This window comes from Monodelphis domestica, chromosome 4, assembly GCF_027887165.1.
Source record: "Monodelphis domestica isolate mMonDom1 chromosome 4, mMonDom1.pri, whole genome shotgun sequence".
Taxonomy (NCBI): Eukaryota; Metazoa; Chordata; class Mammalia; order Didelphimorphia; family Didelphidae; genus Monodelphis; species Monodelphis domestica.
In genome coordinates this window covers 325137127-325149735 of record NC_077230.1, presented here as the reverse complement: position 1 = coordinate 325149735, position 12609 = coordinate 325137127, and the positions used below count along the sequence as shown (strand labels likewise).

Genomic DNA, 12609 nt, shown 5'->3' with positions numbered 1-12609 from the left:
TACATCAGCCTTACAGAGAAGAAGCTTCTAGTGGTGTACTGTGGGGCTATGCTGATGTTCTTCTTCTATTAAAAGTGTTGTCAATGGCATTGAAAAAGACATTGATGGCAAGCCTACTAAATTCATGGATGACATAGAACAAGAAGCACCAATTAAGTCATAGGATGACACAATATGTATTGGTACCAACAGGCTAGAATGAAGGGCCACATCTAACAAGGGTAACTTAATAGATAAGAAGATAACCTTGTGCTAACATCTTCCTGTTTTGCATCAACACAAACAAGCAGGTAACTGATATATTCAAAACTATGAGTAGACTCTAAGACCTAGCAAGTTTTAGCAAGCCAGAAAGTTTCATGCAATCTATATTAAAATATGAGGAGTAGTACTCTGGCATCAAGGAAATGAAAACAAAGTGAGTCTCTATCAATTGAGAATGGCTAATCAATCTATGGCATATCAGTGAGTTCCTTGTAACTATACTGAATCATGGAGTGCATGGATTTTTGGATTGGAAGATAGACAAGGAATCCTGATTTGGAAAGGAATTTCAATTTGATTGCCCTTAAGATTTTTTCTAACTAATAATGAGATATCATTACGGGATGAATATTAGACATTCAAAAACGTGAAAAAAGTTGTATGAACTGCTACAAAATTGAATAAATAGGGCCAAAAGGACAGTTTGTAATGATGAAAAGTATGGAAAAAGGAAGCAGAATTCCTAGCTAGTGGAAATCCAGTGATGATTCTATAAATAATGAACTTCACCTCCTTTTTGCCAGAGAGATAGAGATCAATTAGGTCAAACCATTGACACAAAGTAACAACCATTATGGTTTGGTTTTCTCCCTAACCATTTAGGTCCTTAGAAGGACTCAACCTGGAGGAGAGAAGATGTCACCCACTCTGCAAGAAATAATTATGAGGAAAGGCAAAGCTAACCAATAAAGCACATTTTAAAAAAAGAAAAGGAAATATTGAAGGATAGAGAGAATGTAAGAAGTGATAGTAGAACGAGAAAGTGAGGGCAGAGAGAGTCAGCATATCAGCTGTATGTTTTATAGGCACAGAAAAACAAAATATGGCCCTGATCCATAAAAGAGAAACAACCAGGTTTGCTCCTTGTTCATGAGATTATTCATCCTAAATATGGTATTAATGGGACAAATACTGTTAGCTATGAGTTTGGGCATTTATTACCTTCCAAAGGGAGACAAAATCAGGATTCTCAAAGTCTCCCCTTTAACTTTATCAAGATTATCAGACTTTTCTGATCAATCCTGCCTCCCTTAAAATAGTAAAAATATTACAAGGTCAAAAAAAAGAGATTAAAGGAGGGGTTAATTAGTGGTATTATAAAGTTATTCAAAGGGGATTAGAGATAATAAAGTTTGACAAAAGATCATTGGATTTCATGAATAGGAAATCACTGATTATCTTGGACACAAAAGTTTCTATAAAGTCATGGAACCCAGATTGTTAGGAGTTGAGAAATGACTGGAAGGTGAGCAAATGGAAATGAATGGAAGTTCATACAGTGAAATTTGACAGATGAAAGTGACATAGGAGAGAAGTTCAGAACTATAGTAGGATCAAGTAAGGTGTTTTATTTACTATTTTTTAAGTTAGAGGAACATATTTTAAATCTCACTGAAAGAAAACCCCCAAATATATAGAATAAGAGCATACATCATAATCCTCAAAGCTCAAAATCCTCAAATCCTCAAAATACTTCTAGCAAGCACTTGCCATTAGTATTATTCTAAAAATAGAATGAAAATACTTAGTTCTGCTGGTTTCTCCACTGAACTTAGCAAATTTTTCTTCTCTTAAATAACCTTATTCTGAGAGTGAATAGCCACATGTGCGATTCAATATTAGGGACAGCAGTATTCCAATATGCCTTCATTTTCTTCTAGGACTAACAGTACAGTACACTATTTTGGCAACAATGGAAGATTCTGCAAAGGCATTAATTTTCAGTTAAAAGACTAATTTGCAAAAATGCAATTATAATAGGAGCCTCTGGTGATGCTGTCTGAATCAAAGCATATTTACTCAAAGAAGTAGTTGAGTCTCCCTAGACAATAACAGTAGAAGATACCTTATGATCTCTAAAAAACAATGTGACTGAAGTTCTCCCAACACCAGAAAAAAAATCATCCTTCCAAATTAAGTCATTTTTGAAGAATTCTGTTACATCCTCTATTTATGGTCAGTAATGGAATTAACTTACAAAAATGTAATTTTTCTGTATTCAGACACAGACATTTTCAAATATTTGAAGGGTTGTCATGTAGAAAAGAAATTAGACTTGTTCTGTGTACCCCCACAGGGAAAATTATCATAAATTACAAGAAAATAGATTTCAGCTTAATATGAAGAACTTTCTAAAATTCTGCCAGCCAGAAAAAAAACACACTTTTGTAAAGTTGTGAGTTTCTAATTACTGTGTTCAAGCAAAGAATGGACTATTGCCTGACAAGGAAGATGGGAAGATATATGAGGAATTACTGCTTTGGAAAGGAATTTCAATTTGGTGACCTCTAATTTTTCTATAATATAGATAAATTAGTTTTTTAATAACCGCCATTTTGATACTGTGAGATAGATAGATAGATGATAGATGATAGATAGATAGATAGATAGATAGATAGATAGATAGGTAGATAGATAGATAGAAATACACATATGTAACACTATATCTGAAGACCTAAATATATATATGTGTGTGCATGTGTATATATATGTATATATGGAGAGATAGACAGAGCAGAGAGATAGAGAGAGGGATATAGAAATCTTGACACATTTCCACATATATCTTCTGTAATAAATTTGTACTATAGAATCACAGAGCCTCTAGAGTTAAAAAGAACAACAGTGGCTATGACAAGTTCTGATCTCAAATCTTCTTGGAAACTTCCAGTAGGGTAGCAAGTGAAGTGATGGGGTTGTCAGGTATTTCCTTCGACAGGAGGAACTTCACTTTTCATTAATTCTACAATTTTACACACACAAAAAAAATATTTATACGCACATGTAAGGGATGTGTACATTTGTATCTCTTGACATGATTTTTAAAAAATCTAAAAGTAATGCTACACATGGACAATGGACAGAACTGAACTGAAACGGAGATATCTGGAAAATAGTGTGATATTTTAATCACAAACTGCTTGGGGTGTAAAAAAATCACCTTTTTGATAGCAATATTCAGTTTGTAATTCTTTATGACTGTCAATCATGTAACATTATGATCTGAGAAAAATCAAAATTGCAGGTAACTTAAGGAGCTACCAAAAGATTCCTACTGGATCCAAGTAGACTGGAACTTACTATCAGAAATGGCCTGTGTGTGAGAAGTAACATAAAAAAAACTCCCATCAGTAACACATGTTTGAAAATGGAGAATGGACAGACAGGCAGTGAGTGTTAGGGATAATGGACTATCCCAGTGTTATATTGAAGACTGAATAGCAACAACAAAATCAAAAAGTAGCAAAAACAAACAAACAAACAAACCAACAAGGCACCTAAAGCATTGAGTAATTCATGTTTTGAGGATTTAGAAACAAATCTCTGCAAAATTTCACATTGAATGAAGTCATGAATTGATGGATTATCACCCACATATCATACATACATTGATGAGAACATGGGTTTTAGTTTCATTTGTCCACAAAAGAGTTAAATATTTTCATCAGAATATTTTAAGGCTAAAGAAAACATACACTCATACTCACATAATACATCTCATTACCATCACACTTAGTCCCATCATTTGCTAAGGCAGGTTTCAGGTTATCTTCATTATATTATGTAAATATATAGACAGAAAGATGAGATTTATATTTAAATATCATTTACCCTATTCAAATGTATATTCCTTGAAGGCAATCAATAAACATTTATTAAGTACCTACTATTATATCTTTTTCTTCTTTGTATCCAAAGCACATTTTAAGTTCTTGATAGATGCTGACTGATTAACTGACAGTCTCACCAATACCATTTTCACTAACATCACAAGTTTGTCCTTGGGATGTGCCAAAATTTTTCTTCTATCTGTCATCAGGTTTGGTGAGGATATAGATTTCCCTTTGTGTATCCTGAATCTTTAGATAACTCTCTGCAAAATAGTATAGAACAGTGATGATGAATCTTTTAGGGATGGAGTGCCATGCCCCACCACCAGAGACCATGTGCTTGCCTCCCTCTTTACCTCACACAGAGGAGGGAGAAATCACTCATTGGGCTGCTTGGCAGAGACATGGGTGAAGTGAGGAATGTCCTCAGATAGTGTAGAGAGGGGGAGGAGAGTGACCTGAACTCTACACTCCCTCTAGCTCTGCCATCTGTGTGCTGCCCACCTTTCCTGCTGTGTGCTCCCATTGGAATGCTGAGCAGAGGGGTGGGTGATGTGAAAAAATTTCTTCAGGCTTGGTGGATAGGGGGAAGGGAACAGCTCCACCACAGTCCTACTGCCTTTCTAGTATGAACTCTGGAAAATTTGGGGGGATGGCAGGATGCATGCCCACTGAGAGCACTCTGTGTGCCACCTTTGGCAATGTGCCCATTACTGGTATAGAGAGACTATCATCCAGTTAATTTTCTAGTTATGTTCAACTCTTTATCATCTCATTTGTAGTTTTCTAGGAAAAAATATTAGAGTAGTTTGCCATTTTCTTCTCCAATTCATTTTTGGATGAAAAAAACTGAAGCAGACTGGGTTAAGTGACTTGCTCAGGACCATGCAGCTAATAACTGAAGCTGTATTTAAAATCAGGTCTTCCTGATTATAGGCCTAGTGCTTCATCCCCTGAGATACCAAGATGCCCCTTCCTAAAATTTAGAGCTGTCCAAAAATGGAATGAGTAGACTGGGGGAAGTAGGGCAAAGGGAGAGTTTCTCATCACTAGAAACCATAAAATAGAAACTAGATTGTTAGTTCCCAGGGATGTTGTACAAGATGATCTCAGAGTTCCCCTCTGATTCTAAGGTTTTCTGATTCTTGGATTTTTAGTTTTTAGATTAGATGATTTATATGGGTTATTTTAGTTCCAACATTCTTTGAGTCCTCATTTAAGAAGATAAATCACTAAATGACTCTTCAATTACGTAAACAAAGGCCTCTAGATTCCAAAATCAATTTATCTTTAGTCAAATCACCAGTATGTTAAAAGTCTAAGTGCCTAGATTATAAACTTATACCTACCTCTATTTTTCTTGTTACTTTACTTGACTATAAACCCCATAAGGACAGGTGCTTTTTTATTAACTAAATCTTTTATTATTTTCTCCGTATAGCATTCTGAACCTAGTAGATGCTTTTAAAATATTCAACTTATTAAATATTCAGCAATATTTCAAAATATTCAAGGAAGGAAGGGCAGTAGCAGTCTTTTTTGCACTGGCAATATGAAACAATTGAGAGGAGGCTAGTTTGAAAGAATATGAATTAGAACTCTGATTTAGGCACATAAATTTGTAAACTTGAACAAATCACTTTAATTCTTAAAGCAGTTAAGTGGTATAATAGATATATACAACCCTACCCACTACTATCATGTGAAATGCAATTCAAATATTTACAATGATTTAATCTTTTATTTCTATTGTTTTGAAATGTGTGACTATCTCAATATAAAAACTTCACCATAGGTAATTTTGCAGAAATGTCCAACTTTGTACAGAATATGAATCAGACCAAAGCTCCTTTCATTGCTTTTAGGGAGTAGGTCTAGTTGTTCATTTAGAAAGCCAAGGACTGAGAAAGTATAAAAAATGAAGATCGTTCTTGCTGATGTCTAGGTTTGGGCAATAGATAGGGACCACATTAGAAAAGATGCTCCTCTTAAATGAAGAGGGTTAAACAAATGCTGAGCTGATGAGAAGTTGGTGGCTTCAACAGGTATTACATATAGTTTGGCTATATTTAATCTTCTGGGGCTTGCCCTTGGCTAGTCACATTAGAACATGTAAGGATCCATTGGAAGGGAAGTTTGTTAGAAATAGTAATGCTTCAGACTATCATCTGCACTGATCCTTCAGCAGGGAGAGTAGGTCAGGAACTTATTCCTCAGGTTGAACCCTTGGTCAGAAAGGAGGGTCCCAAATTAAAGTTATTGTAAGAATATTTTTTAAAAGTCATATATTTCACTAGTGGAAGATCATTGTAAATAGGTCAAATTTCCTACCTTGGAGTTCCTAGAACCTTAAAAACTTTCTTCATCTGGAAAAATTTCTGATTTCCCTTGAAATAGGGGCTTCTAAGTTAAAAGCTCACCAAATATGCAGTCTACTGAACACATGTCTATTACAGTGAAATATTCCTTTGCTCCAAGTAAGAGTTCTGGGGTCCTGTACCAAAAGTCCTTCACTACCTCCATGTAGGCTTTCTCTTTTTAAACATTTAATTTAATTAATTAATTTAGAATATTTTCCATGGTTACAAGATTCATGTTCTTTCCCTGACCTCCGCCAACTCCCCTCCCATAGTTGACCTGCAATTCCTCTGGGTTTGACATATCATTGATCAAGACCCATTTCCATACCATTATTATTTGAACCAGGGTAATCATTCAGAGTCTATATCCTCATCAACCCTTGTCACTGAGCAGTTGTTTTTCTTTTGTGTTTCTATTCCCACAGTTCTTCATCTGAATGTAGATAGCATTCTTTCTCATAATTCCCACAGAATTGTCCTAGATCATTGCATTGCTGCTAGTAGAAAAGTCCATTACAATCAATTTTACCACTGTGTATACTTCTTTGTGTGTACTTTTTTCCTGGTTATGCTCCTTTCACTCTGCAACAATTCCTGGAGGTTGTCCCAATTCACACGGAATTCCTCCAGTTCATTATTCCTTTGAGCACAATAATATTCCATCACCAACATATACCACAATTTGTTCAGCCATTCCCCAATTGAAGGGCATCCCTTCATTTTCCAATTTTTTGCACCACAAAGAGCACAGCTATAAATACTTTGGTAAAAGTCTTTTTCCTTATGATCTCTTTAAGATAAAATCCAGCAGTGCTATGGCTGGATCAAAGGGTAGGCAATCTTTTAATGTCCTTTAGGCTTAGTTTCAAATTGCCATCCAGAATGGCTGGATCAATTCACAACTCCACCAGCAATGTATTAATGTCCCAATTTTGCAACATCCCCTCCAGCATTCATTACTTTCCTTTGCTGTCATGTTAGTCAATCTGCTAGGTGTAAGTTAGTACCTCAGAGTTGTTTTGATTTGCATTGCTTTGCTTATAAGATATTTAGAACACTTTTTTCATGTATTTATTGATAGTTTTGATTTCTTCATCTGAAAATTGCCTAATCATTATCTCTTGCCCATTTATCAGTTGGAGAATGGCTTGATTTTTTGTACATTGCATTTAGCTCTTTATAAATTTGAGTAATTAGACCTTTGTCAGAGTTTTTTTGTTATGAAGATTTTTTCCCCCTAATGTGTTGCTTTCCTTCTAATTTTGGTTGCATTGGTTTTGTTTGTCATGTAGGCTTTCAATAGGGAGCCAAATTCTCTGGCAGGCTAGGATCAAGAACTTTTGAAATGCTCTGTAACAGCGAAGTAGTTTAGAAGGCTTTAGGTCATGATGAAGGATCTAGTTGCCATGAAGATGCTTCAACCCCTGAAGGAGCTATATCATTAGCATCTTCACTTCCCCAGGCAGGAAGCTCCATGTTCTCCATGAGGCTCTGGAGATCATCCTCAATGTAATTCATTATGATATATGTTCTTATTCCTGCTAACTTTAATTTCATTCACATACAGTGACAATGTTTGGGTACTGGGTTCTCAGCATGGTATTCATTCCCCTGATGGAGATAATCAGGAAGCCTTCTTTATTTCTTTTCCACTTTCAGTGGTTTCAAAGGCACAATTTCATTAGTCGTTGCATCCATTTCCCTGTATACCATATAATATATGCTTCCCTTGATTCTGTTTAGACACTGAAATTCTTCTAAACTGACAGCCCTGGAGGGCAGGGAGGTATTTAAACAGTTCCTGTTTCAGCTGGATGGAAAATAAAGCTGGAGAGTTGGTTACATAATCTTCTTTTATCATGGAGTAGTATTGCAGCATCCCTTCTTCCACTTCTTCACCTTCTTTGCTGTCTTCCAAATGTTGGTCAAACCTTGACTCTAACAACTAAGACATTGCTTCCATTGTCTTGCTCTTCCTCTTTGTTTTTTCCTTCACTCACTTCTTCAGCAGACTGTTTAAATACTTCCTCATGATTGTTTCCTGTCTCCTTCTCCTCTTCTAATTTCTCACTGCTGCTCTCATCTTCTTTCTCCTTGGATTCAGATCCTGACTGCTGATAAGGTCTCAGTTGAATTGATCTTCCTCTCACTATTGCTATTATCATGTAAGTCATTAAAGAGATGCCTCTATTCTAGTTACTCTTCTTTGACAGGTTTCCTGCCACCCCCTTGCTTAAATCTCTCTCACTGCTGGCATAATGAAATTTGACTACAGTGACACTTTTACTTTTTCTCCATGGTCTTCTCACACTAATCTGTGATTTGTAAAAAAATTTTTCTTCTGGTCTTTCATTCTTTGAATCTCTAATTAGCCAGTCTCTCTCAATCCTTCTGTTTCCTTTACTCCTTCTGCTGCTTCCTCATCTTTGGTTTTTACTCCAGCTGTTCAAGATGATGCCTCTACATCCTGGAATGTTCTGGAGCAATCTTCCTCCTTTTTCTGCCTTTCCCATCCTCCCTGTGCTTTATGCAATTCCTCCATATGCCTTTTCCATTCATGTTTTAGCTCCCTTTCTTTCACCCTGGTATGCTTCCTCCCTTTTCTGAATGACTGTGACGTTGCTGAGGTTTCTTTTTCCTTTTCTCATCTTTCCTGTGATGAGCTTTTTCCTTATGTGACAATTCCTGGAGTTTTCTGATGGCTAAAGAAACATCTTCTCCATCACTGTCTTCCACAGTCTTTCTTCCAATAAAATGGATTCCTGATTTTTATCTCCACACTGTCATTTTTAAGCTTCCCCTCTTCAAGGGAATCCTGCTCATAATCTGGATAATGAGAATTTTAATGGGCTTCATCTATGCCTTTTCTTCTTATTCCTTCCCTGGTATTTTTTCCTGAAGAATGTCACCTAAGTTTTCATTTTTCAAGAATCTTTTTCATTAAACATTTTAGTTAAGAAACACACAGTGCTTATTGCTGCTGCTCCTGCCACACCTTTAAACTACCAGACCAGAGACTGAGAACCAGCTCCAGTTGCAGAAGTACATCTATTCTGGACATCCAAGTGAACATGGCTGCAGTTTAGATACAGGAATCTACCTCTCCTCAGTGCCAACCAATATAGACTACCTCAAAAGTAAAAAAAAAAAACGGAATTCATATGAATGAAGGGTCTCCACAATAGGGCACGGCCTTGAAGGTACATGGGATTTGGACATTTCTACACTATAAGGGGGTAAAAGAGCTTCCACGAAAATGTGAGCTGATATACCCTCCCCCAACCCACCTACAGAGTCAGTGCACTAGACTCAGATCCAGAGCATGCTAGAGTCAGTGAGTGAGGGAGGGGCACTTCTAGGTCACTGGAAGCTGACTAAGACCACAAAAGACCTACCCCTGAGAGCAGGTAGACTTGAGACCCCAACAGGTGGAAGAGCTCAGACCTTGGTCAGAGAGATAATGCAGAGAAGGGCTGCAAACAATAGAAACTATAGTGACTTGAGAGGTGGCTCCAGGCAAAAACCTTGCTACTTAGCACCATCAACCAATAGCCTGCTCTCATCACTCAGACTCCTGACTGGAAAAGGAAGGAAAAACCAGCTTAGCAATGACAAATAATGCCCAGAAAAATACAACTTCTAACCACCAAGAACATCAAGAAGAAACCTTTGACCCTGGATAAATTTTATGGAGAAAAAATCCAGACTACAGAGGAAACAGCAGAGGATGATGGACAATTAAAGATATCCAAACCTTCCCAAAAAAAGAGTATTGGCCACAAACTCTTGAAGAATTTAAATCTGAGATTTTGAAAAAAATGGAGGAGTTTTGGCAAGAAGAGTTGGAAATAGTTCAAAAAGAAAATAACAGTCTAAAAGACAGGAACCCCAATTGGTGAAAGAAGCCCAGAAATCAAATGAAATTATAAATAAGTTGGAGAATACAGTTAAATATCTGGAAGTCATGAAAAGCAGGATAGACCACACCAAAAAGGAAAATCAAAAAATTATAACATAAAATCAATCTTTAAAGACCAGAATTGGGCAGTTTGAAGCCACTGATCTCAAAAAAACAGCAAGAATTAAAAAAGCAAAGTCAAAAAACTGACAAAATAGAAGGAAACATGAAATATCTCACTGAGATGGCTGATCATGAAAACCAGTCTAGAAGAGACAATTTGAGAATCATTGGTCTACCTGTAAATCCAGAAATAAACAGAAATCTAGACATCATACTACAAGAAATTATCCAAGGAAACTCCCCTCATATTCTTTAACAAGAGGACAAAATAGACATTGAAAGACTTCACAGAACACCCTCTACACTCAGTCCTCAAACAACAAACCCCAGGAATGTCATTGCAAAATTCAAGATCTTCTGAGCTAAGGAGGAAATTTTACAAGAAGTCAGAAAGAGACAATTCAGATATCAAGGAGCACCATTCAGTATTACACAGATCTTACAGCTTCCACACTAAAAGAATGCAAGCCTTGGAATATGATATTCAGAAAGGCAAGAGAAATGGGTCTTCAAGCAAGGATCACTAACTCATCAACACTGACTATATACTTCCAGAGGAAAGTATGGGCATTCAATAAAATAGATTTCCAAATATATTTGTAAAGAAAAGACCAGAACTAAGTGGAAAGTTTGATATCCAAACAAAAAAATCAAGAGAAACATGAAAAGGTAAATAACAAGGAATGAGGAAAGCAAAAATTGTTTTATTCATATTTTCTTCTATAAGGGCTTCAATAAGATGAAATTACTTAAATTAATATATGGAAAATGTTATTTGTAACTCTCAAAAGTTATATTAACTATTAGAGTATATAGAAGAATCATTAATAGGTAGAGATTGTAGTAAGAAGTGCCCTATGATGATATGTAAAGAAAAAGAAAAAGGGAGGGGGGAATAGAAGATGGCACCAAAAGAAACTTGAAGGAACAAGATAAATAGGACAACCTATGTCATACAAAGAGGCACATAGGAAGGGGAGGGAAAGAATACTATTATAAGGAAAGGAAGAGAGTGCTAATAGATAATACTTAAACCTTACTCTAAGTGAAATCAATTCTTAGAGGGAAGAGCATCTAGATCCCTTGGGGTACCAAATTCTATCTTACCCTATAGGGAAAGTGAGAAGGGAAAACCAGGGTCGGGAGGACAGAGTGGAGCAGGAAGTACAAAAAAGGAGATAAAGGGAAGGGGGAGGGAATTTAATGGATCCTAAAATATAAGAAGAAGGAAACAAAAAGGGAGGGGCAGAAAGGGAAGTGTAAAAAGGTTGGGGTTTAGGGGAACTGATTAAAAGAAAACCATGGGTTTAAAAGGATATAGGAAAGAAGAAAGGGTAGAATTAGGAAGGTATCAAAATATTGGGGAATACACAAGCGGCAATCTTTGAACAAGAGTGAGATGAACTCACCCATAAAACAAAAGCAAATAGCAGAATGGATTAGAAAACAAAAAACTACCATATGTTGTCTACATGAAACACACATGAGGCAAATAGACACACACAGGATGAGGGTCAAAAGCTGGAGCAAAATTTATTGGGCTTCAAATGAGAAAAAGAAGAAAGAGTTGCAATCATGATATCTGACAAAGCCAAAGTAAAAATAGATCTGATTAAAAGAGATAGGGAAAGTAATTACTTCTTGATAAAAAAAGGCAGTATAGACAATGAGTAAATATCAATACTCAACATATATGCACCAAATTGTATAGCGTCCAAATTTCTAAAGGAGAAACTAGTGGGGTTGAAGGAGAAAATAGAAAGTAAAACTATACTAATGGGAGACCTGAACTTTCCTCTATGAGATCTAGATAAATCAAACCAAAAAATAAAATAAAATAAAATAAATAAGAAAGAGGTAAAATGTATGAATGAAATCTTAGAAAAATTAGACTTAATAGATATGTGGAGAAAAGCAAATAGGGACAGGAAGGAATACACAGCAGCACATCTTACATTCACAAAGATTTACCATGTACTAGGGCATAAAAATGGCAAACAAGTGTGAAAGAGCAGAAATAATAAATGTAACTTTTCAGATGATAAAGTAATAAAAATAATAATTAGTAAGGGTACATGGAGAGGCAAAGCAAATATTAATTGAAAATTTAAACAATATCATTGTCCAAAACCACTTGGTTAAAGAAAAAATCATAGAAACAATTAATAATTTCATTGAAGAAAATGACAATGATGAGATATATTTTCAAAATGTATGGGATCCAGCCAAAGTAGTACTCAAGTGAAAATTTATATCCTTGAGTTCATATATTAACAAATTAGGGAAAGCAGAGATCAATGAATTGGGCATGCAAATTAAAAAACTTGAAAGTGAACAAATTAAAAATCTCCAG

General features: G+C 35.8%; 1 protein-coding gene and 1 pseudogene across 6 annotated transcripts in view; both read right to left on the bottom strand.

The window, feature by feature from the left end:
• The window catches only part of GRM5 (glutamate metabotropic receptor 5), a 705122-nt gene that overhangs the window by 608107 nt on the left and 84406 nt on the right, over positions 1 to 12609 (bottom strand). The window lies entirely within an intron of this gene.
• LOC130453833 (cyclin-dependent kinase 11B-like) lies at positions 6238 to 10844 on the bottom strand (annotated as a pseudogene).